Here is a 22,490-nt window from a genome sequence, read left to right on the forward strand (position 1 = left end):
TTAAATGGGGTAGGATTATGGTACCACATAGAGTCATCATAAAAATTAATTAGTTAAGCTCTTTACCTAGTCCCTGACATAGTACTTGAAATCATTTTAGGGAAATGGAGTAATCACCAACTCCTACTTGATTATAGATGCGCTTAGAATTTTTCCCTTACCTAATTTCTACGAATTTGAGGAAACTCACAATATAGGAATATCAAGGAATAAGTATACTTTGCAAGTTAGTCAATGTGTTTTATTACTCATATCAGAAAGTATCTGAGCCCTGAGAGGAATGAGAGAGCCCAACAGGAGACTGGGCAACCTGCAGTATGTTCATACAATAGAATACTACTCAGCAATAAGATTTAAGGGGAAAAAACTGCTACATGTGATAATAGGGCTAAACTCACATAAATATGGTATGGAAGAAGTAAGATGCAAAAGAGCACAAACATTTGACTCCAGCAAATGAAGTTCATAACAAGGCAAACTTAATCAGAATTGTGGGCACCACTGTGACCAGCTATCCTGATTTGCCTGGAACTTTCCCAATTTTAGCACTAAAAGTTTCACATGTCAGGAACCCCCTCATCTCCAGGCAAGCTGTGACTATTGGTCACCCTATGACCAGTCCATAAGAGGATCTGCAGACTAGAAAGAGTCACAGAAGAAATCCATTGGGACTGGGAGTAGAGAACTTGATTTGTGTGTGGTTACAAGCTCTGTACACATGCAAAAATCATCATGCTGAGCAGCAAAGATTAGCATACCCTGTGCACATTATAGTATGTATATCCTGCCTTTTAAAAAAAATGAACTAGGTGTAGAAAAGATACTGAGCAGCTGGAAAAATGAGATGGCCAACAGTGCAGGAGATGGCGCCCAAAGTGGGTATTTCCCTTCCCCTACAGATCTCTGCATGCACCTCCTCACATCTGACTATTGGTCCCCAGGATTTGGCACCGCATCTGTCCTCAAGGAAGGAAGAGATGGTTGAAGGAGCCAGAATTCAGCAATCCATCAGCTTTTTATTCATGGTCCAAACCAATTGTGAAAGACAATTTGATTAAAGATGGTACTGACTAACTCCATTCCACCAAAACACTCACAGGTCCTTTCTTTCCAGACCTTCACACACTGTCAACTTGGGGACAGAACTCCCTCTTGTCTCAGTGCTATCAAGGCCTCAATGCTCTCAAGAGCATGACATGGAGTCATGAGGAGTCACCTCTTCCACAAAGCCCCTGAGGCTATACTCCCACTGAATCCAAAGCCTCCTTTGGAATTAGTCAACACTCACTTGTTCTGTCCCCACTTTCTCTGACTTTCATGGACCTGGCTTCCACTCCTGAAAAGCCCCTTCTGACTGGTATTTTAGTCATGTTGTTTGGCTCTCTCAAGCCAGCTTCACCTCTGGAAGACAGAGAACTTAATCTCCAGACCTAATATGACTGAACATTCCCAGCATTACCAAAGTCCCTACTCCTATCACTGGAGAAATTTCCTGGTGGTCCTAAGAAGCCTGCCCTCATCCTCTGTCTCCTTTCAAAGAATTGGTTGGTGAGTATTTGGCATACACATCTTCAATCTGCCCTACCATGCCCTCAACAGAGATCACTCATCAATACTGATTCTCTTCTTTGGACATGGATGAGGTGTTGGAGTCTTCATTAGCCCAGGGCTCTGTGTGTGAATCATGGTTAGGAGAAAATGAAACTGACTTGCTCTCCCCACACTGGCTTCCAAGTTCCCAGAGAGACCTAATTAGCTTTGTACAAGGCCAGAGAAGCAAAGGCAAAATGGTGCCTGCAGTCTGGCCAGCTTATATGCTACTTGTAGATAACCTCAGCCCCCTAGCTTCGTGTAATGAATTTAGTCAATCCTCCAAGCAATTGGTCTGGCCGGGGTAGGTTTGCCCTCCTAAGGTCCTAATCACCCCAAGTATCAACTGCCCCACTTCTCTTTGTTATTTGTATTATTTTTATTGGTGTACTGATATCAGTAAAGTGCGCTCATCTTAGATGTTCAGCTTGATGGGTTTTGCCAAATGTACCCTGGCCCCTGTAACCACTACCCAAAACAAGACAACATTTTCCATCCCTTCCAAAAGTTCCTTGATGGTAGAACATTTCCCATCACGGTGAAAAGCTGGCAAAGTTATCTATTCCCTTTACACGAATGGGATCAGATTCCTAGCTGTCTTGTTAAATTGCACTCTTTCAAGGGACTAGTCCAACTACAGCTATAACCTCAAACAGCGCCTTGTAATTTTCTATCTAAAACAAAGAAAACTCCATTTTGTTTCTGTCCCTGAACTATTGAGTTTTATCTCCCCAGGCTTCGTTGACCTTCTAAAGGTTTTTTATATGTTTTCTTATATCCTGGTTTCTCCACTTATCTTCTTTATTGAAGTATCAGTTTTTCAGAATAGACTGTGTAAGTCCTTTTATAGTGTTGCACAGCAATCTTATATATTAGGTATCTGGTAGGAGAGCTGTAAACTCAGGAGATTGTGGTGGGTATAGTGCTTGGGACCTGCCATAATCTTTTTTGTGTCTTCGCTCCCTGAAATATCACACATGATTAGAGTGTCTGACTTAAAATCCATCTGGTTCTCAACCTGTGGGTTATGTGATATGTTCCCCATAATCTTCCCATCCTATTCTAGAATTTTATCAAATCCATAGACCCCCACAAAAGGAGAAGGGTTTGTTAGAAATGCAAAGAGTCATGAAGTGACCTCGACTTCCATAATGCAGTCATTTTGCCAGACGATGAGTATGTGCCAGGTTCTGTGGTTCTAGGTACTTGCCAACCTCTATGCCCAAGCAAGTTAGGAATAAAACATTTCCAGGTATTTCCATATGATCCAGCAGTGACCTGGACAGCACAAACATGAAAGACACCCAACTTGATTCATCTGAAAAGAGACAGACACAGGCAAAAGCATGAAGGAGGGAGCGAGAGGTCCTGTCCCTGCTGTGTTTCAGACCTTCGTTGCTGCCTGGCTGGATTATTTCAAAAGCCTCCTAATTGGTCCCCTGACACTGGTCTCACCCCAGCTCTGTCCTCTATACTACTTCCATGGCTTCCTATATCAATCTGCAATGGCTTCCCCATAACTTCAAATGAAGTCCGAACCCCACTATGCTGTTCAAAGATCTCCAGAGAGTAGCTCACCTCTCCCCTGCCTCCTCTGTTCCTACTGCTACACCTGAGGGTTATCTTCTGCTGTTCTACAGACCTTGGCCAGGACAACCTGCTATCCCAGATTCCCTTACATCCACAGCTGCTTTTTCCTCTACCTACATTTGTTTCTCTTTCTAGTTAGTTCTGCATCATCATGAATTAGCTTGGTGTCATGTCTTCAAAAACTCTTCCCAAATACTTCTGAATAGCTCATGTCTCCCCCCTCTACACTCCTGTAACCCTCTGTCATAGCCTCTTCAGTGCTTCTGCACACCCCCCAACTGCAGGGATACCATTCCCATTGAATACAATGAATGGGACTCCCTGGAGTTATCCAACATGGAGGCACTGAGCCTTTGCCTCTGAATCAGTTGTGTACCTGCCTATCTCCCACCCTCCCCCCCCCCACTACCCCCACAGTTAATCTTCCACTTATAGCCATGACAACAGCTCTTTTTCGGAAACTCTCTCCTCCACCTGTGTGTCTCAGGTTCCCTTCTGGATCTGCCCATCCTTGAAACCTATTGACTCGACTCCATCAAACAAACCCTTTTTGCATGTTTTGGAGTTTGAAAGTGTTCATTTTTTCCAATAGTTCTCAAGTTCACTTCTGTCTGAGTCAGTATCACTGACTTCCACTAGGGTCGTATCTGCCATGGATAGGCAGTACCAATCCCCATATAGCCCTAAGCCCCAAAACTCCACCCTGGCCAGAGTCCCAGGGCTCCTTCCAAAAATGAGAATTTAGCCACACAGTGGTAATATAGAAGGGTTTGAGACACCCCACCCCCCTTGGCCCTTTAGTCTCAGTATTAGCTCCTTACAGACAGCGGTCGCATCTTCTATCTCTTTAAATCTTTTCTCTCTCCTCAGGTGGAGTGACTTCATTCTGAAGGCCAAAGAGGTTGACTCCATGGTCCTACTAGGCTCGGTGGCATTTAGGTTAATTTCAGTCCCAGAGAGCAGCCATCAACTTGTCTTTACTCTGGCTGCTGCTTCTAACAAAGGCTTAAGGAGAATGAATTAGAAACAGCCCTGTTCTTTGATGCACATACTCTTTGTTTCTAGGTTTGGGCAAGCCAAGGATGCTGACAGGTTGGTCAGTGCAGCTGCTGCATAAGTAAGGATAGAAGGCAAATTTGCATTGAAGCTTCATTTAAAAAAAAAAAAAATCGAGCAGCCCCAGGGGCTCAGCGGTTTAGCGCCGCCTTCAGCCCAGGGTGTGTTGCTGGAGTCCCTGGATCGAGTCCCACAACAGGCTCCCTGCATGGAGCCTGCTTCTCCCTCTGCCTGTGTCTCTGCCTCTCTCTCTCTCTCTCTCTCTCTCTCTCTGTGTGTCTCATGAATAAATAAATAAAATATTTTTAAAAATAAAAATAAATAAAAATTTAAAAAATCTATCTATAAGACACTCAACAGCCAAATTAGGCTTTGAGCAGATCTTATCTAACAACAGTAACTTCGGAGCAAGAAGCCCACCTGACCATGGCATTAGCCCCAGGGCACTGTGTTTGCCAGTTTCTGCCTAGAACACGGGCATCTTGGGATCCTTGTTCTTATTTTTCAAGATTTATTTGTGTATTTATTTATTTTCAAGATTTATTTGTTTATTTTTTTGTTTGTTTGTTTGTTTGTTTGAGAGAGAGATATCATGAATCAGGAGGAGAGGAAGAAGCAGACTCCCCACTGAGCTGAGAGTCCAACGTGGGGGTCAATCCCAGGACCCTGGGATCATGACCTGAGCCCAAAGCAGATATTAACTGACTGAGCCACCCAGGTGCTTGGGATCCTTGTTCTAATGTTTTCCTAGTCTTAGGGATGAGAGGGCTGGTAAAACAAACAAACAATAAATAAAAAAAGAAAACCCACTCACCTTTCTCTTTTCCAATTCACTAAATTATAAGGAGTACACAGTAATTACTCATTTAATGATTTTTAGGTAAATGCACTTATAAATTAATGAATAATTTGGAGGTAAGAAACATTTTTTATCTTTAGTTGAGAGACATATATTCTTAAAATAATAAATAAAAACTAAACCACAACCCTTTTTGAAACATAAGAATCTATGCGCTATCTTGTTGATTTTATTACTATACATTTTCTGCAAACATGAGAAGAGTTGCTTCTAAAAGTCTGGAAGAACAAATCATAACAAAATGCCCAATTTGGTACCTATGATCAATAGACAATCTCTTTGACAGGGAGCATCCTCCATGATGGATAGGTTGTATTTTCCTTACAGGTTGAGTGTTGCAGATTCTCAGTTTATTCCTAGAGACAGTAAAGTCTACCAAAATCATATATCAAAGGCAGATGTACCATGAGAGAGAGGAGGATGGGAGCAGTGGGGTAGAAGGCAGCTTATCAGTTTATTTCCTGATCATGGAAGAGCATCGTTCTCTGCTTTCAACCTTGGTCCTGTAGCCACCTTGAGTTTCCCACTTTCTGGAACAGCCCATAGCCCTAGAGAATCAATCTGCCTGACTGAATTTTTCCTCATTAAAAAAAAAAATCAACTTGCTCTTTTGAAACCTCCGATAGTCAAGTGAAATAATTTGTTTCTTACTCTCGAATCCTCGCTCTGCTAGGTAGCTAACAGTGGTTGGGGTGTCTGCCTCTGGATTTTTGTTTGGTCAAGTTCAGATCATATTCCATTCATCATTGTTCATTATAAATCAGTTCTTCTGGTCTTTTAATCACCCATGTTGTGTTCTAAACTGGCTCCAGGGCAGTAAATCAATTAGGAAATGTTTGTAGAGTGGCTTTAAAAAATAGAAAGTATGGATAAGTACAGCACATCATAGAAACAGGTCAGTGCACTTAACAGTGAATCTGGTGCTCTAGGTATGGCCTTTGTGAGCACTGGGGCATTCTTCTAATAAATTTCACAGTTATGTACTGAGGTGGATTGATTCATTTCCCCTTTGATATTTCTCTTATTTCCTAGAAGCAAAACCAAATCATTTTTCTTTGAGATATTTGCCTGGGTTGAAGGGTAAGGACAGCCCTATTTTTACAGCAGGAGAGATTGTATTTGGATACGAACTTTCTGATGGCTAAACAAGCAAAGAGATAATCAACAAAAGAAGACTGGAGATTCCATCAATGGAGATCTTCAGGAAAATAAACAAACAAGCAAAAAGAGAGTGTGCTTGAATTAAGACCAAGGATTTATTTCTCATTCATTTGGGGAATGTAAATAATAGTGAAAGGGAATATAAGGGAAGGGAGAAGAAATGTGTGGGAAATATCAGAAAGGGAAACAGAACATAAAGACTCTTAACTCTGGGAAACGAACTAGGGGTGGTGGAAGGAGGGGGTAAATGGGTGATGGGCACTGAGGGGGGCACTTGACAGGATAAGCACTGGGTGTTATTCTGTATGTTGGCAAATTGAACACCAATAAAAAATAAATTTATTATTTAAAAAAAAAGACCAAGGATTTAAAAAAAAAATAGGCCTCAAGTTAAGTTGAATTTGGATCAGCTCTGATCCATTGGTAGCAGCCACCTGTAAAATGGTTTTAATCAAGAATGTGGAGGCCATGTCCAGGCTCATCACTATTAGCAATCCCTTCCTCGAGTGTAGAGAAGGCAGATAGAGGCATGCATAGTACCCATCTGCCTTTTGATGTTAGACTACCTGAAGGCAAGATTTATAGATGCTGGTATGACATAAGAAATCCATTACCCTGCTGTCAGAGACTCCACATTTTGATTAAAACAACTTCACATATGCTCACATTCCATATAGGATATGAAGCCTATCACCTAACATAAACTGTATGACTGTTCCATACGGAGACCTATGCTAAGTTGGAGGTGGTGAGCAAATACATTCCACTTGTTTTATACTGAAGTTTACAAACATTTACACCTATGTTTTCTTATTTTACACTCATTTCATTTTTCAACATGTGTATTTTGTGCCTACTAGGAGTTAGGTAGTACATTAAGAGCTGGACATAACTACTACAGTGAAAATAAAACAAGGCTCTGGCTCTCTGGACTTTACATTTTCAGGAAGGATAAGAGGGAAGAAAACATTCTGTTTGGAACCCAATTTGGAGATAAGAAAACTGATGTTCAAATAACACATATAATTTGTCCATTAAAAAAAAAAAAAGCGACAGGCAGAAGAACAGGACTCTAGCCAGCAGTTCCCAGTGTCATTTCTCTCTGCTTTGACTTAGCTTCTACTCCATTGTTTCACCCAACCCCCATCCCAGAGCTGGGATCCCACTGCTTCCCCTGCTCTGACACCCTGAGGATTGCTTGTCTCCTGGGCAAAGCTGACATTCCAGGGCCCCCTCCAACACCATGAGGGCTTCTCCAGTGATAACCTCAATGCCACAGACCCCTGATGGCTCCTTCAGAAAATAAAGGCCTGGTCTGGAAGGGTCATGAAGTTCTTGACAAGCAATATGGAGTCAAGCCTGACTTCAGACAGCAGTTAAGATCTGAGGTAGAGAAGAGAGGGAAAGGTGTTATGAGTGGAATGGAATATAAGAAGCAGAAAGGGCATGAGCTGCATGCGAAGGTAAAAAAATCACAAAAGAGGTAGGTGCCTTCAGGGAACAATGAGTAGACAGCTTTAATTACCAAAGGGAAATATATATATATATATATATATATATATATATATATATATATATATAATATAAAAATATAAAATTAAAATATAAAAAATTATATATATACAATTATATATATACACACACACATACCTGCCATAGGCACTGAAAAATTCCATTTAATCCTCACAGCTACTGCATAAGTAAGGAAAGCACACATCTTCACTCAACATAGATGAGTAACTAATTTTCATCACTGTTAAGTAACATACCCAAGGTCACAGACTAATAAGTGTCAGAGCCAGGATTCATACTCAGGTCTGCCCCTCTCCACAGCCAGCGTTCCCTCGTTGTGAGTTCATGGCGAAGCATGCAAGATCCTCGGACACAGGAAGGTAAGACTGGGGGAAAGAGTGAAAGCAGTTATCAAATTGGGTGGAAGAGAAGACAGACAGACCAGCTTTGCCAATTTGACAATGTTGTTGTTATCCATCCTGGCCTGATGCATGTGTTCAGAGGAAGATGGGAGGCAACTCTCCAACAACAAATCCAAGCCTTCTGTCTGCCATGAAAAGAAACCCTTGACTGTTTCTATTTTAAGGAAAGTTAGAAACCTAGAGATAAATTCCTCATAGGTCCTCAGTTTTCTCCTGCCACCTTTTCTCTCTAGTCAATTCCCTCCCCACCTCTTTGCCTCTTGCTAAAGACACAGCTGGTTGGCTTCTTAGTACTGACCCCTCTCCTTCATCTTTCCTACAGAAGCTCGGCTTTGCTCCTTCACATTCTCCCTCCTCTATAAGGCCATGTGTGTCAGAGAAGGCAGAATGGACCCCCAATCTCAGCAGGATTCCACCTTAATCTAATCTACTCTAATCTAAACCAGACATGGTGTCCCATTCCCCTTACTCATGTGGACTTAGATGTGAGCATGTGATACATTTGGGCCAATAAGAAATGAGGATGAGTCAGCCTGGAAGCTTCTGGGAGATGATTCACTTTCAAAGGATTACAAGGGAGAAATGATCTCTACTTCTTCGGGATATATATTTTTTTCATCTCTGTGTGATGCCTGGAACTGTGGCAGCCATGTTGCAAACACAAGGGGACCAGGATAAGGACAGACCAAGGTCACAGACTAGTAAATGGCAGAGCCAGGATATATACCAATTTAATAACATTGACCTTACCAGCTCTTGCCTGACATGTAAAATTTTTTTAAAAGATTTATTTATTTATTCATGAGCAACACAGAGAGAGAAAGAGGGGCAGAGACATAGGCAGAGGGAGAAGCAAACTCCCCACAGAGAGCCCAATGCAGGATCCCAGGATCACGCCCTGAGCCCAAGGCAGATGCTCAACCACTGAGCCAACCAGGTGTCCCTGACATGTGATGTATTAAAAGGAAGATGGTACCCTGTGCTGATTCACTGTGCAAGAGAGTGTTTTTTTGGGGGGGCGGGGGTGCTTGACAAAAAAAGGGGTTCTGAAAAGGGAAGGGGTATGAGCTAAGGGAGAACGGGGATGGAAAAAAATTATAAGAAATATCACTTCAGTTATTAAGTAACATCCTTAGAGAGGAAGGAAAAAATAATGAAACTTTTTAAAATTTTTTGGTTGTTGAATGGTCACTCAGAAACTAGACCACAGTGATCACGGCTTCAATGGCATGAAAACAGGACTAAAGGAAATGAGTCACAGCACAGGAGGCAGCTGTCATATGCACATTTGTTGGTTTTGTGTACTCTTTACCATGGACCGGGGGTCAGCAAAGTGCAGCCCTGTGGCCAATTCAAGCCTGCTCCCTGTTTTTATAAATAAAGTTTTGTTGGAACACAGCCAAATCCACTTGTTTACATATTGTCCAGAGCTGCTTTTGTGCTAAAATGTCAGTGTTGAGTAATCACAGCAGAGACTGTATAGCTCGTAAAGCTGACCATACTTTCTATCTGTCCCTTTACGGAAAGTTTGCCACCCCTGATTTAGAAGGAAGAGAACTGAATTGACAGGCTGAGTATACAAATGATATATATATCATCTACAAGTAAGATTTGGTGGATGACTCCCCTTTCTATAGCTAGCTCAGGATAAATAGCCTTCACTTTTCTCATCTGGCTGATCTCTGTTGATTTCCGCAGAACTGAGAGAATCTGAGTCCTCATCCTGGATCTGCCAGTCACTCCATATGTGACATTGAATAATTCACCTCACCTGTAAGAAAATAAAAATTAAAAATTAAAGAGGCAGAGTCCCTGTTCACAGTAGTTCAAAGGCTACATATACTCCAAGGGTGAGATTATTACCATTGTGTGTGTGTGTGTGTGTGTGTGTATACATATATATACACATATACAGCCAACTAAATATAAAAATGACTCACCTATACATGTGGCCAACAAGCACACAAGAAAATGCTCCACATCACTGGTCATCAGGGAAATACAAATCAAAACCACAATGAAATACCACCTCACACGATTGAGACTGGGGAAAATTAACAAGACAAGAAACAACAAATGTTGGAGAGGATGTAGAGAAAGGGGAACTCTCTTGCACTGTTGGTGGGAATGTGAACTGGTGCAGCCACTCTGGAAAACTGTGTGGAGGTTCCTCAAAGAGTTAAAAATAGATCTGCCCTACGACCCAGCAATTGCACTGCTGGAGATTTACCCCAAAGATAGAGATGCTGTGAAACAGCAGGACACCTACACACCAAAGTTTATAGCAGCAATGTCCACAATAGCCAAACTGTGGAAGGAGCCTCGGTGTCCATCGAAAGATGAATGGATAAAGAAGATGTGGTTTATGTATACAATGGAATATTACTCAGCCATCAGAAAGGACAAATATCCTGCTTCAACATGGATGGAACTAGAGGATATTATGCTGAGTGACACAAGTCAATCGGAGAAAGACCATCATTGTATGGTTTCACTCATACGGGGAATATAAGAAATAGTGAAAGGTATTAAAGGGAAAAGGAGAGAAAATGAGTGGGAAATATCAGTGAGGTGACAGCACATGAGAGACTCCTAACTCTGGGAAATGAACAAGGGGTAGCGGAAGGGGAGGCAGGCAAGGGGATGGGGTGACTGAGTGACGGGCACTGAGGAGGGCACTTGATGGGATGAGCACTGGGTGTTATACTATATGTTGGCCAATCGAACTATATATATATAAATGACTCACCTAAATCCATGTGAATTCTGATCCACAATCTGCAGCAACCAACCCAAGAAACCAATCCATGACCCACAAGAACCAGCTCAGGAAGCGAACATACTAAATGTAAGTTAGACTTGTTGGAAGTGAGACCATTATCTCTAGCAACTGATCCAGAAAGTCAAACAATAAATCCCGTAACAATCAGGGCAAAACAGTCATGTCTTGATTAATAACTGACAACTCTCCTAATTTGCGTCTTCACTTCCAACAAAGAACCAACCAGAGAAAGTCAAATATGTACCCCAACCAATCACACAGGATGTTTAGCTTCGAAATATCCTGCCTTCAGCTTTCCTGTGTCCACAGTCTCCAGTCAGGACATACCTGAAGCCTTCTTTGTTTCCCACTAACATGCTTTCTCATTCCTCTGCCTGTCTTTGAGTCAACCAAAACACAAGTAATGGTAGATGACTCTTTTGCTTTATCAAGTTCAGAATAGATAGCCTTTGCTTTCCTCATTTTGTTGATCTCTTATTTATTTCCATAGAACTTTGAATCAAAGGATCTCAGTTCTAATCTTCGATCTGCCACTCATTCCATATGTGACATTGAATTACTTGCCTCATCAGTTAAAAAAAAATTTTTTTTAATTAAAAAAAATTAAAAAATTAAAAAAATTAAAATTAAAATTAAAATTAAAAAATTAAAAAAAATTAAAGAGGTAGTGTCCCTACCCATCGTATCTCATAAGCTACGGACACTCTAAGAGTGAGATCATTGCCATACTGAAACTATGTGCAAAGGACAGAGGTAGCTCTGAAGAAGGAATGACAGGTTGCATCTGAGCCCAGCACTGATTAATTGATAATCATTGTTTTCTTTAGCCATTATGAATAGAGTCATTGAGAAACTATCTCTCTCCTAAATTCACAAACTTCTTCCTTCCCAAGCAATACTACAAAACATTCATTTCAAATTATGGTACAGTCATTTGTTCGAAAATCCAATTTCACAAATGGCTCATCTGTTAAAGTAGTATTTTAATGGATCTTGATTCAAACTTTACTCAAACCTTCTTTTCTAAGCTTTCCATTAGTAGACTCAGTTGAGTTTGTCCAAAGCACTATCGGTTTGCTTCATGGGTGCTTAGAAATTTCCACAAATGACACACTTCTGAATATTTTTGGGTGTCCTTAATCTTTTGCAGAATACCTACTTGGTTTATGGTGTGCAAAACAAAAGACCAGTTTACAGAGCTTTCATTAAAATATCATCAAGTTCCTTAGGTAATATTATCATGATTTTATTGTCCACGATCATTCTATAAATGTCCTTAACCTTTTAAAGCTACAGTTTCCATTAGTTAAAAAAGCAAGATATAAATATTTATTTGGATTTTTTAGCTGTAGCCCAAATGTTATGTGACATATAAGCAAAACCCATCTTATAAGTTCCGTAACATCCCAGCTTCTCCTACTATATACAAATTGAAAAGTACACGGGACAGTTTGGGGAATCCTGGTGTCCAGTCTGGAATCTACCCCTGATTAAGCTCCAGACACTAACATTACAATTTTGGATTCCTATTTCCTCTCTTATAGGCTATTACTAAAGTTCATCTCAAGACTAAAAAGCTGAGTAGCCCGGCTGGCTCAGCGGTTTAGCGCCGCCTTCAGCCTAGGGCGTGATCCTGGAGACCTGGGATCAAGTCCCATGTGGGGCTCCCTGCATGGAGCCTGCTTCTCCCTCTGCCTGTGTCTCTGCCTCTCTCTCTCTCTGCCTCTCACGAATAAATAAATCTTTTAAAAAGGACACCTTGGGTGGCTCAGTGGTTGAGCATCTGCCTTTGGCTCAAGGCATGATCCTGGTATCTCAGGATCAAGTCCCACATCCTGCCTCCTGCATGGAGCCTGCTCCTCCTTCTGCCTTTTTCTCTGCCTCTCTCTCTCTCTCTCTCTGTATTTCATAAACATAAAAATAAAATCTTAAAAAAAAAAGCTAACATCAGTGAGCTCCATAAATTTTAAGAAATTGTAACAGAAAATGACATTTTCCAGATACTCAACTGGATAGTGTCCATCTGGAGGAGGTTTAACATCATGAAATCTCAACAGTTCACCTCAAGGAGCACTAGATTCAAAGTGGAATCTAGGATGACTCCTGTTGAGATAGTGTTCCTAGACAGAACAATATTTAGTTAGTGTCATCAGCATGGATGATTGAAAACGTCAATGAGGGGAAGGCCTTGACTCAGCCACTTATACAGCAAGTGCTAGGGATTTGGGAGTAAGACACTACCCCTCCAGATGCCACAGCAAGTGAGGAGAGAAGTCATTTGCAAATGAATAGAGACCATTCACTTGGCTCTGATCTCACTGCAGGACCCATCTGGTAAAGAAATAAATGATTCTTCTTTATCATCCTAGGTAGTGTGGTAGTTACCAGCAGTAAATCTGAAACCATGCTTCCAGGGTTCAAATCCCCACTTTGCCACTGGCCAACTTTGTGATCCTGAGTGTTACCTAGAAGTCCTCTGTCTTAGGCTTTTCCTTATCTAGAAAGCATGCATAATATCAAGAGTTTTTGGTAATAGCAAAACTCATGAAGTTTTCTGAGTATTAATTAATCAATATGCTATTTCACGTTAGAATCCACAGTATCATACATCTTAAGGCAGAGTTGTTAGAGAACTATAGCTTCAAAGTGCAAGTGATGCAAATATTTTTATTTCCCACAAGAGGGCCAACAAAACACTGTGAGATTCTTCTGATACTGTACAACAATCTAAATTAATAATGGTGAAACAAAACAAACTGCCATTTATATTTAACAAGTATGAATCACCACACGTGAAAAGCACAACCAACAGACCGCCCTGATGATGCATAATAACTAACTGTCCTTCCAGAATATAGTGGGAATGCCAGCCTGGATGCAGCCATCCGTGGGAGGTTTTTTTTTTTTTTTTTTAATTTTATTTATTCATTTGAGAGAGAGAGAGCAAGAGCAGAAGATAGGGGTGGCAGAGGGAGAGGGAGAAGCAGACTCTCCACTGAGCGGGGAGCCCTACTTGGAGCTCGATCCCAGGACCCTGAGATCATGAGCTGGCTGAAGGCAAACACTTAACCAACCGAGCCACCCAGGCGCCCCCATCTGTGGGAGATTCTTGAGGCTGCCTGACTTTTTGCTGAACACCAAATTCAGCTTTCCACAAATTCCAATAATATCTAACTTCAATTTCTAAATACTAAAATTTAATATCCCTTAATGAATCACATAAAAGGTAGAAGTGCATGGTATTCGGTTGTGGAAAAGAGAGAAAAGAAGCAAGAGGAAGAAGGAAGGAATGAGGGAGGAAGAGAAAGAAAATCTCTGGAATTCTCATCATCTACCAATAAGAATTAAAGAAAAGGATATCCTCCTAATTTTTAGAACCCTTTCCTCCGAAAAGAAGAAAAAAAAAAAAAAACTTTCCTCCCAAAGTCTAAGGTACAGTCCAGACTATGTGTGCCTTTTCTTTTCACTGGAGCTGGGAAATTCTAGGAGGTCATGGTTAACCCAAAAGGAGAAATCCCATCTGGCTTCATCCTATAGTTCTGTCACTTCCACTTCACCAACCAATTAACAATTCATAATTAGGTCCAGAGTCAAAATTCCTTAGTCACTGCCCCCTGTGAGGGGAAATTTTCAGTAAAACAAGACAAAAAATATGTCACACTTTTCCACTTGGAGCTGGATCAAGCCCACAGCAGTTAGCTGGAGAGGTGTGTGAGCCCCCGTCACTACCCTACCTCTGAGCACCTGTGGCCAGGCAAGACAGCTGGGCCGCTCTCTTCAGAGAATCACAGGACTCTTATTACACCTTTAAGGATGGCACTTCCAAGCATCTTCACCTGTACCCACATCCTCTTCTCTGCTGGCTTGTTTCCTCTCTCACGCCTTGATTTCTGTGAATATCTCTGTGGGTTTTATTAATACAAATGACCCACACACACACATAGTAGTAGGTACATGGCTTCATTTTAGCATATACCAACATTGAATTCCAGCCCAAGTCTTGGTGACTCTAAAATACCACATCTACCACCTTTTCTCATTCATTTCTTTTCTTTCTTATAATCTGTCCATTTGTATGGAGATTCTGAGACCATAATTCCCCCCTCCTTTAAAACTGTTCTTTCCTCTAAGTCCCCAGACACAGTCTGCATCTCCGTTCTCTCTGAGTCAGACTTATTATCATCCGGAGCAATTATTTCTGTGAATGTTTCTCCCTTCCTGTCTGTATTAGTTTCCTAGGACTGCCTTATCAAAGTTCCACAAACCTGGGTGGCTTAAAATGACAGAATTGGGGACATCTGGGTGGCTCAGTTGTTGAGTGTCTGCCTTCAACCCAGGGCATGATCCCAGGTTCTCTGGATTGAGTCCCACATTGGGCTCCCTGCAGGAAGTCTGATTCTCCCTCTCTCCCTCTGCCTATGTCTCTATCTCTCTCCCTGTGCCTCTCATGAATAAATAAATAAAATATTTTTTAAAAATGACACAAATGCATTGTCTTGCAGTTCTGGAAGTTAGAAGTGCAAAAAGCTGTTTCTTTCTACAGCCTCTGAGGGACAATCCATCCCATGCCTCTCTCCTAGCCAGCAATCCATGATGTCCTTGGCTTTAGAGGCATCACTTCAATCTCTGTCTTCACAGGGTCTTCTCCTAAGGACACCGATCATTGGAATTAGGGACACCCTAACTCAGTATAGCCTTGTCCTGACCAATTATATCTGCAAAGATCCTATTGCCAAATAAAGTCACATTCGCAGGTACCAGGGTTAAGACTTCAACATACCTTTTTGAGGAGACATGATTCTACTGAGAACATCATTCCTTTTCATTTTATTTTTTTTAAGATCTTATTTATTTATTCATGATAGACACACAGAGAGAGACAGAGACAGAGGAAATAGAGGAAGAAGCAGGCTCCTCACAGGGAGCGAGATGCAGGACTCGATCCCTGGACCCAGGATTACGTCCTGAGCTGAAGACAGGGTAGATCAACTGCTGAGCTACCCAGGCATCCCTCCTTTTTATTTTAGATCCTTATGCTTCAGTCAGCTGAACTTCAGAACAATTGACCTGATCTTTATCCCCAGGGATGGAGCTAGCCCAAGGAGCCATCACCATCTCCGCCTGAGATTGGAATGCCAATCCCATGATGCAACCCCATGTACACAGCCAGCCATGGCCCTCCCAAAACTGCCACTCCCTAACAAGATCAAAATATCTATCAGAAAAATAATGAAGCCCTGCCTGTGTTTTCCTTCTTTGTGGGAACCTTTCCCTGCTGGTGCTGTTTTTCCACACCTACTTAGGAGGAGCTGATAATAAGGTACAGTAGGCCCTAGGTCACAACCTAAACATACCCATCATGAAGACATCCAGGTTCCATTTTGGCCAGATTAGGTGGTAAGAATGAAGACACTTATCAGACATATCTGGATGTGGTTAAATCCTGGCTTTGCCATTTACCACCTATGTGACCAGAAACAAGATATCTCACCTCTTTTTGCCTCAGATCTTATTTCTGAAATCGAAGTTACTAACAGTATCAGTCGTGGGATTATTATAAACATTAAAAATGATTACATGAAATGTCTGCCTTGATGTCTGTCATGAGCTGAACTGTGACCCTCTGAAATTCATATATTGAAGCCCTAAGCCCCAGTACCCAGAATGTGACTGTATTTGGAGGTGGGACCTTTAAAGAAGTGAATAAGTAAAAATGAGGCTGTTAGAGTGGGCCCTAATCCAATCTGACGGTGTTCTCATAAAAAGGAATTTGGAAGCAGAGAAAGACGCCAAAGATGCGTGCACAGAGAAAAACCCTGTGAGGACACAAAGCATGCACATCTGTAAACCAGGACCAAGCCTGTCCAAACCTTGATCTTGGACTTCCAGCCTCCAGAGCTGTGAGAGAATACATTTCTGTTGTTTAAGCCATCCAGACTGTGGTATCTGAGGTGTTTTTTTTCCTTCTGGTTTTCTTGAGGTAAACTTGACAAATAAAAATCGAATATATTTCATGTGTACACTGTGATGTTTTGGATACAAGTATGCGTTGTGAAACAATTACCACAATCAAGCTAAATGACATAGCCATCACCTCACATAGTTACCATCTTTCTTGTGTGGTGGGAACACTTAAGATCTACTCTCAGCAAATCTCATGTGTACAATACAGTATTATTAACTACAGTCACCAGATTGCACAGTAGATCTCCAGAACTTACGCATCTTGCATAACTGAAACTTTATACCCTTTGACCAACATCTCTTTATTTCCCCTTCCCCTCAACTCCTGGAAACCACCATTTTACTCTCTGCTGCTATGAGTCCAACATTTTTAAACTCCACATATCAGTGAGGTCATGTAGTATTTGCCTTTCTGTATCAAGCTTATTTCACTTAGCGTAACATCCTCCAGGTTCATCCATATCGACATGAAAGATAAGATTTCCTTCTGCTTTTCAGTGAGTAATATTCCATTGTAGTTATACACTACATTTTCTTTATTCATTCATCCATCAACAGACAGTTGAGTTGTTTTCATATCTTGGCTATTGCAAATGATGCTGCAATGAATATGGGGGTGCAAATAATGAGACGCTGATTTCATTTCCTTTATATATAGACACATAGAAGTGAGACCGCTTCTTAATTTTTTGAAGAACCTCCCTACTGTTTTCCATGGCAGTTCTACTAATCTACACTCCGACCAACAGGATACGTGGGTTCCAATTTCTCCACATGCCCAACGGCATTTATTATCTTGTCTTTTTGGTAATGACCATTGTAACAATGTCATTATAGTTGTTTTGTTTTGTTTGGTCTTGGTTTTGGTTTTTTGTCATTGTAATTTTGATTTTCACTTCCCTGATAACTAGTGATGTTATGCACCTTTTCATACACATGCTGGCCATTTCTAAGTCTTTTCTGGGAAAACGTCTATTCAGATGCTTTGTCCATTTTTTTTTAAATCAGGTGTATTGTTTTTCTTAAACTAGTAAGTTGTTTTGAGTTTCTTATATTTTGGGGGTATTAACCCCTTGTCAGATACATGGCTTGCTGCTCTTGCCTTCTTCCTCCATCAATCAAATTCCAAAAGTCTTTCAAACTTTAGCTAAAATTCTGCCTCCTTGATAAATGCTTCCACTGGGAATCATCTGCCCTTTCTCTGCCACCTCCCGGATGCCTGGAAACAGAGCCCAGATCCACCTCCATTTGGCTTCTCTGTATGTATGAGCACAAGGCCCCACAAATTCTGTTTGAAATGAGGGAAAGTAAACATAAAGCTGCAGCCTAGAGTAGAGACGAGGAGTGCCAGTGCATTGTCTACTTAGGAAACAGCTTTATGTTTGCAACTTTGGCAAAATTCAAAACAGGAAACCCTCACAACTTGAATTCCAAATCCAATTGCATTCACAGGGAGGGAGTTCTACCAACCTCTCCAAGAGACATGAATCCCCCAGGCACGATGAGGGGAAAAAATTTCTTGCCTAGTACCCCAGATTTTCAGCAGCTCCCGAGTGAAGGAAAACGAGTGGCTTCCGGAGGGAACCGCAGAGGTGGCAGCGGTTCCAATGGTCTCTACACAGCTAAAGACACAAAGCTTAAATGGCTTTATAGGGTAATTTAAATGAAAATGAATAAAACCTAAGTGCTGTCAGAGGCAAGCTGCAAAAGTTGAAACCTCAGTGTGTACCCCCCACAACACGCACTGGAGCACTGGGTCCCCAACCCCCAGGAGGCAGGCTGGCCTGCAGGGGGCATCAGAGACAAGAACTGGACCTCATAGCCAGATGGCCCCATTGTTTACCAACAGGATAACTTTGGACAACTTACTTAACCCTTCTGGGCCTCAGTTTCCACTTATCCAAAACTAAAGCCTTATGAGTTAACGTTGAGCTCTTACCACACACCAGACGCTTTGCCATTGGCAGTATGTAACAGGATTGAGTGAGTTTACATGTTTAAGGCTCCTGGATCAGAATCCAACACAGGGTCCACACTGAAAACAGTAAATGGTGATTATTGTTGCTGCAAAGAAAGATGTTATCTCTCTAGCCTATGGTCAGATGGATTGACGGATTTTTCGTTTCTAAGAAAGTTCAAGCCCTGGCTTTGTCCTCCACCAGCTACATGGTCTTAGGTAAACTTCTGAAGCTTCTCAGCCTCCCTGCCTCTGATCTTCCAAATGTGCATAACAGCCTCAGCTTCACAAGGTCATTGGGATACCCAGGTGAGATCTGGAGGTGAAAGGCCTTGAAACTTAATGTATTGAATTGCACATATCAAATTATTCTGATTACTGCTCCCACCACTGTGTTATTTTCTGCCCCCATTCCCATGGTAAATGGCCATGCCTTCATGCTTCAGGGAAGAGAAGCTGTATACCAGGCCTCCCAAGAGCAAGTGCGTGGTGGCGAGCTGTGACTCCATGCTATGTGTCACCCCAGAGGTCTGAGCCTTCTATCCTTCAAATTTAGAGGCTACTGATAAGCCACACCCTGGTAAGGTCAACAGAGCAATAAGTGAGCCAGCCTATCAATTTGGTCAATCTCTCTGTCATCCCCACAGCTGTCACACCACTCGGGCTGCAAGGAGGACCAGTCTACTTAGAAGGTAGTTGCAATGACAATGAACTGCATGATAGCCTGACCAAATAATGGTGGGGTAGAAGTGGGGTGATTCGAAAGGGAACCATGGATTTTGGAAATGCACAAGAAATGCATACTTCTAGCCCCTGCCTGAGTGTACCTCTCCTAAAGTCTCTCCTGACCATGGTGTCTTACATATCCCACCTTTCCTCATGACTTTTTAGCTCTGTGCCTCAGTTTCCCCTTCTAAAATGAAAGTAATAATTATACCTCTTTTAGGACAATGATATGGATGAAATGCCCCATATAGGAAGGAAAATGTTTACAACAAGTATGGCACACGGTGTTTCATAACACTAAGTTTCAGCCTTTATAGGAAGGAGCCTAGACTATCTCTGCACTAAGTGCTTAATAAATATCAGTTGGTTGGGTGAATGAATGATTGAATGAGTGAATGTATAAACACTCCCCACACACACCAGACTCATCTCTCCCATCCCAACAACATATTTATAGAATGCAGTTTCTTACGTAAAGTTTAGGCATGAAGAAATAGGGGCATTGCAACATCAACTTGCCCACATAGGAATGTGGGTGAGCAGTAGGCCAGCTCTATGCCAGGCACCAGATAAAACCCACTGATTGACCGTTGACTGATTTATCCAGCTTTGCGGTCCTCCATTCCATAAATATATATTAAGTTCCTGTCCTGGATCATGCACGGGGCTCCTCTGCCCCATCCACAAGGGAGGCTGCCTTTAATCTAAGGCTGTACCCCACTGTTGTAACCTCAGTATACACGTCAGAAAGCAAGACTTGGAGTAGATCTCACAGTGGAGGGGAAGCCAGGGGCCACAGCCCCCCACAGCATCCCTCCTGAAGCGTCTGAAAGCACAGTGGAGTCTTTTCTCCTTGTGACACCTGATTTCCTCTTAGATGACTGTCACAGCCAGAGCTACATTGTCCCAAGGACAAGGCCATCGGGGTTCAGTTTCGAGAGCCTGCAAGTGTAGCTTTGTTTGTTCCAGTGGGGGCAGGGGTGGGAGGATGTTGATAAGCATCACCATGATCCATGACTTACCGTTCATTTCCTAATCAGTCATCACATTTTGTTCAAGCTTAATGCTGACCTATCGTATTTAACGCTACATTCCGCAGCAAAAAGCTACTGCTGAGATTACTGAGGGAAACCCGCCAGCTCTTGGCCTTGCTGCTGCAGCAAGCAAAAGAAACTTAGATTTTCAGGATATTTTCCCTCTTGTTATCTAGGGGTTTTCACGTCGTTCAAAGACTGTGTCCCCCTCTTCTTTCCTTTTTCCCTCCATGGTGCTGAGACAACTTGAATTACTGAAAGCAGAGCCATATTTGGCTGCTATTTCGACCTGCTCTCCCTGCTTCATCCCTCCCCACCCCAAAACTGCACACACACAAATGCACATACACGCACACATGTTAGTAGCCAACAGAACTCTGTGACCTTCGGCCAGTCACCTCCCTCTCAGCTTACATTTCATCAACTCTAAAATGGGGAGATTGGACTAGATCAACTTTTTCTGTTCTGAAATGACACAATTCCAATTTTCCTTCTGATTTTAAAATGATGGCATTAGAGTCCTGAATTATCTGAGATGGAAGGCACATGTAGAAATAATCCAATACGGCATCCTCCACGTTTCAACCATTTAGAGCCACTTCATTGTGTTACAGCATCTACATACCCCCATCCTATATTTACTCAACTATTTTCCTTTAGGTTGGCTTTTTTAGTTAGATGCCTGCTTTTAAAAAGGACAACTTATCACTACCATAAACAGAAAACCATAATCTTTTGTCATAAATAGAATCATCACCAAAGGGAAATAAAACAACCAAAGAAAATTCTAGCTGGGTACTATTGCCCCCCCCCCCACCCAAGGACACCAGCCTGCTGCTTGTACCTCTCTGTTGAAAGGGCACTGTAGCTCTTGTTGAAAAGTTGCTAAAGTGTTGCTTCCACAAAAGGTGATTTCTCCTGGTCCTACTCAGCATTGGAAAGGGCGACAGCTCTCTCCCCAGGTGTGCTGGTGATATTTGTCTCAGAGGCTGGATCCCATGCCACCCAAGATCACTCTCACGTACTTCACTTGGGGTAAAAATTCTTCAAGGTTGTTATTTGTTCACTATTGTACTTAGTCCATGCGATGTTCCAAAGTGTCCAAATCTGCATCTTGACCATCTCCTCCATCTGTGAGCACTGCCAGGGAGTGGGGATGAGGACGCAGGAATCCTCAAACATACACTCACACACAAGCACGAAATGCTCCTGTGCAGCTTGGAAACTGCACTCTGCCACCTTCCCTGGCACTTCCCCAAGTCCACAGCTCTGGGCATCTCTGACCTTGGGCAGTTCAATGCTGCTGCCTTTTCGAAAGGAATCCCTGCCAGTGTACAACAAAGAACAGCTTCCCCCTGAACATCTGAGGAGCCTCTCAGGGGCAGCTTCTCCTTCTCCCTTTTCTCTCTTCAGAGACACCAAGAGGAGGGAGAGCAGGACAGAGACTGGGGGCAGAGGCAGCAAAGAGAGCACAGGGGGAGGCACTGCCTTGGTTTATTTAGTATGATGTCGGGGAAAAACACTTCTGTGTTTCTGCCTTGGTTGCAGTCTGGCACCCATCTCCAATTCTATCATTTTGCAGCAACATAAACTTGGATGAGTTGCTCATTCTCTCTGAGCTTTCATCTTGTCCTTTGCAAAATGGCTCCTATTGTGAAGATGTGAGGAGTTCTGGCAGGAACGGGGCCAGCCAGGCGCAGAGACAAACATTCCCCCAAGATTCATTCTTTCAGCCTTTCTTAACTTTGGCACCCTTTGTGAGGGTCCCAAATCTGCCCTGTTCATATTTGTTTGTTTGTTTGTTTGTTTGTTTTGCCTTCCAAATCCTGGGTCTCAT

The 22,490-nt window shown here is 42.2% G+C and overlaps 1 protein-coding gene and 1 long non-coding RNA gene across 2 annotated transcripts in view; both read right to left on the reverse strand.

Annotated features, from left to right (window-relative positions):
- LOC112919880 (uncharacterized) overlaps positions 1–22,490 on the reverse strand; it is a 150,263-nt gene that overhangs the window by 97,205 nt on the left and 30,568 nt on the right. The gene's annotated exons all lie outside the window — the stretch shown is intronic.
- On the reverse strand, positions 6,328–18,863 carry LOC140595498 (uncharacterized). The gene is made up of 2 exons (XR_011997173.1): positions 8,026–18,863; positions 6,328–7,639 (listed from the first exon to the last, which is right to left on the reverse strand). It is a non-coding gene; the product is annotated as an uncharacterized lncRNA (long non-coding RNA).

Source organism: Vulpes vulpes, chromosome 14 (genome assembly GCF_048418805.1).
Source record: "Vulpes vulpes isolate BD-2025 chromosome 14, VulVul3, whole genome shotgun sequence".
Lineage (NCBI taxonomy): Eukaryota > Metazoa > Chordata > Mammalia > Carnivora > Canidae > Vulpes > Vulpes vulpes.